The following is a 4,375-nucleotide window of genomic DNA, read 5'->3' on the forward strand; positions in this document are numbered from 1 at the left end:
ATATTCCCAAAGGTTTAACTTTGATGACTGACTTCATTCCAGGAAGGATCTAAAGGTTGCTAGTTCCTTTAGTATCCATTCTCCCTGGCTTCTGTGGTTTTATTCTGAGGAGCAATATGACCAACTATTAATTCCCAACCTTGCTTTCAGCTAGGGGTGGCAAAAGAGAAAAAGCAGAAGTCATTGGGTGGGGCATCTGAGGATGCACTCAAAAGGTGGCTTACCTAGCTTGCCTTCCACCCACCTTCCTCTCTCCTGCTGCCTGGAATGTGTTTGTAATAGCCTGAATTTCAGCAACTATTTTAAAGCCATGAGGATGCAAGTTATATGGCAAGGATAGAATAAAAATATGACATCTGAATCATCCAAAACCACTTGCCTCCAGTCTTTTATGGGAGAAAAAAACCTGACATACACTTTACTGTTATCTCAGTTCTGTTACTAAGAGTGGAACACGATCCCTAGCTTTTACAATGTTTTTCCAGAACAATGGCTTTCAAACTTTAGTTTGCATCAGAATCAGCTAGAGGGCTTGTTAAACACACAGATTGTTCCCTCTATCCCCCACTTTCTTATTAAGAAAGGTTGGGTAGGGAAAGAGGAAAATTTGCATCTCTAACAAGTTCCCAGGTGAGGCCTATGCTGTTCAATGTTAAATTATTTCTTTAACATTGTAAACATTAAGCCAAGTTAGCATTTGGAAAGCAACAAATATTGCAATAAGTGTACATACCTTCAGATGGTAAAATGCTGTGGTGAGATGTTCAGAAATATTTTAGATGCTCTGCCCTATATGCTCTCTCTATACTGTTGGCTATCGATATTTTCTAAGGTGACTAAAGTTGATACATTTCCATAACTACAAGTCCCCCTAAAATTATTTTCAACCAAATTGCTGCCTTATTTGGAACTATTTTATAAAATGTAATAAAATAAATGAATTTGGAGAGTACAGTTAACCTGAAATTACAGTGATGAAGTCTCAAATTCAGACCTATGTGTTAATTCTACTGAATGAAATATATGCTGGTGAGACAGACTCTTCCCAGACAGAAATTTTCATGAGTATTTCAATGTGACAGTCCTAAAAAATTTTTAAACATTGAAATGAAACACAGCCATATCATCCTAACTCTTCAGTATTTCAAGCCATTACAGGAATGCCAATGTAAAATAAATAAAGAACTATGTGTCATCTCATAAATACTTCCAAGTTTTTATTTCAACTGTGGGTAGATACTCAAAAAAAAAAAAATAATAAAAGACTAAAAAAATTCAGCAAATGTATCTGCCTAAGGGAAATTAGTTCCCATTCTTTAGAGTATTTTCAATTATTCTGTTTTAAATAGCTACACGGAATGGGTAAATTTCATTATAATAATTTTACTCATGATTTAATTTAGTCTTAATGGCTACTAATTATTTTTTATTCAGGGTTATTATTAATCCAATTTTACAGATACTCTAGTTTTGGGGAAGACCACTTCTGTAGGAAATAAGGAATCCAACATGGAAAGAAGGGAAAAGGATCCCCAGGGTGATGGTGAAGGGACTCCCCAGGATAAGAGCAGGGTACCAACAGGGGTAGCAATCAGTCCAATTGGAGTGAGTCAGAAAGCTTTAGAGATTTTTCGAGTATATAGAATATCTCATACATCTGAATGTACCTTTTTAGAGGCAAATTAGACCACTGGAGAATTAGGGACTGAATGTCTATGAGAAAACCTTATGAACTCAAAAGAGAACAAAAGGTCGTACATCTGTACTCACTAAGAGAGAGAGTTTACATAGTCATAATCATGTAATGTTAATTATGCAAAATCTAACATGTACGTGTTAAATATTGACCTACTCAACATGATTCTGATACAATTCACTGGGAACTTGAGGGGAGAGGGAGGATGAACATAACATGCAGAGTGGAGAGCGTGGGTATGTGTGAAAGACACCAAAATGATCTCCCATGGCGAGAATCAATGTCTAATGTCTAAAACAGAAAAATCAAGTGTAGCAGTATGAGGATATCATTTAGATACGTAGAAGGAAAACCCAAAGAACCAGTTCTGAGAGTTGAAACTAGTTGCCACCAAGGAAGGAAAATGGGGTAAGAGATGGAAACTACTTGTTTTTTATTTTTTGAAACAAGCCTTGCCACCAGCTCTATCAACTTTAGAATAAAAACTAGAAAACGAAGAAACAACTGGGAAGGAAAAAGACATGATCTATAATCAAAGACTATTTGTAATTTGATAGTGCAAATAAACAGAAATCTTATAAGGGTGGCTATAGTTTCTATCTGCTCAGCCCGTCCCCCTCCTCTGACTCTTCAGAAAACAGCCTTCCTGGCTAAAGAGGTGGTCAAGTGACCCATGGTGGGCCAATTACAGGCCCTCACGGCCACAGCCACAGTGATTGGTCTAAGGAATGGACACATGACATAAACTAGGCTGATTAGAGTTCCTGGGACTTTTCAAATTCTGGGGAATAAGAACCTCTTGTTCTTCATGATCACAGAACCCAAGGCCTACAGGCCTACTAGTTGTGGACAGCTCTCTCCCCTTCCACCCAGACAAGTTTGTATCAGCCAAGGAAGTCAATGCACCAAAAGGAACAGAGAAGAAATAGAAGAGAGAGAGGATCCTGACAGCGTTCAGGCGGTGAATCCAGTCTGCTTGAGACCAGCTCCACCTCGCCCTCCAGTCAGTCTCACAGCCCAATTAAATCCCTCCTTTATTTAAGCGAGATGTAATTGGGTTTCTTTTGTAGTCATAGATACTATCACACAGTTAAAAAAAAAAAAAAAAAGTGTCAGAGAAAACTTTAAAATAATTTTATTATGGAAAGTTTCAAACAAACACAAAAATAAAATGGCATGATGAAATCCCACATTCTCATTTCCCACCCTCACAATCATTAACATTCTGACAATCTTGTTTCATCTGTCTATACTGCCACCCTTTTTTTCCTCAGAAATATTTTAAAAGAAAGTCCCAGACATCATATTATTTTGCTTAGCCCCTGCACTCTACCCATGACTTGTGCTCTAGTCCTGTAAGGAAAGTGCCAGACAAGTGCCCATTTTGTCCGTATTTGAGCCATAGGGGATTGCTGTTTTTACAGGTCAAAAGTGGACAAATATTGGCAATATTATATGGCCTGACCTGATACTTCAATATGAATCTAACTGCTAAGGATTTCTACATAAGCACCATGGCACTATCATGTCTAATGAAATGAACAATAGTTCCTTAATATCTAGCACTGAGTCCATTTTCAAAATTTCCCAATTGTATCAAATATATCTTTGTATCCTCCATTTGTTAAAATCAGGATCAAAACAAGGTCTGCACTCCGATTTGGTTAAAACAACTCGTCAAGTATTCTCACTCTCATTAAGCATTCTTGAAGGAACCTAGACATATAACACAGAATGGTAGACAATTCTCAGGAAGAGTGAGAAGAATCAGATCCTAACTCCTTGTGTATATTATTCAATATACACATATATTCAGTGACATATACACATACTGAATATATACACATATATTCAGTATGTGTATATATCTCACTGTGCCAGGAGTGGTGCTCTTTGTTTCACATCCTTTCTGCATTTACCCTCATGAGGTGGTTGCCAGTATCATTCTTATTTTGTAAATGGGGAAGGGCTCAGAGGAGGTCAGCTGACTTGCCCAAGGTCACCAGCTAGTAAGTGGTAGAGCTGAGGTTAGAATTCAGGCCTTGTGGCTCCAAAGCCCAAGTTCAAAGCTGCTGCTCTTTACCTGTGCCTTATGCATCTGTCCTGGTGAGCAGTAAAGTGCCAGACACATGACTGTTATTATTTTATTCCACGAAGTACTGAGATCTTGTAGGGAAGGTAGCAACCAGAACTTATAGAGATAAACAGTAAACCCGGGTTGATGGACTGCATCCATGCGGCTCAGGGGGAGTCAGTTTCGGGGATCATACATTGCATTTCCTCTCTAGTCATTCACTCTCTGGCATTCCCTTTTGAGTCCACAAGCTTCACTGTGGGCTCCTCCTCCCCGCTGAACTGTCGACCTCTGGTCTTCCTCCCCTTTCTTCCTTACTCACCATGTCATTCCTCTTGGCTTCATGCTTTATCTGCTTTGCCATTCAAGTCTCTTTTACCTGCTTCCAACCCCAGCCTCCAAGCTAATCCCAGCTCTTTAATTATAAAATATTCAATTAGAGTATTTTTGACTTTTGTGAACCCTGAAACTAATGAACCCAGTATCGGTGTTTCAGACTAAAAGGCCCAAGCCCCTCCACAGGCCCCTCCATTTCAAATATGTCACCCTTGAGGCATCACAGCAGACACACCAGCTATGCTGGCCTTTTTTGGACTTTTCCGCTG

The sequence above is a fragment of the Pteropus vampyrus genome, unplaced genomic scaffold (assembly GCF_000151845.1).
Source record: "Pteropus vampyrus isolate Shadow unplaced genomic scaffold, Pvam_2.0 Scaffold262, whole genome shotgun sequence".
Lineage (NCBI taxonomy): Eukaryota > Metazoa > Chordata > Mammalia > Chiroptera > Pteropodidae > Pteropus > Pteropus vampyrus.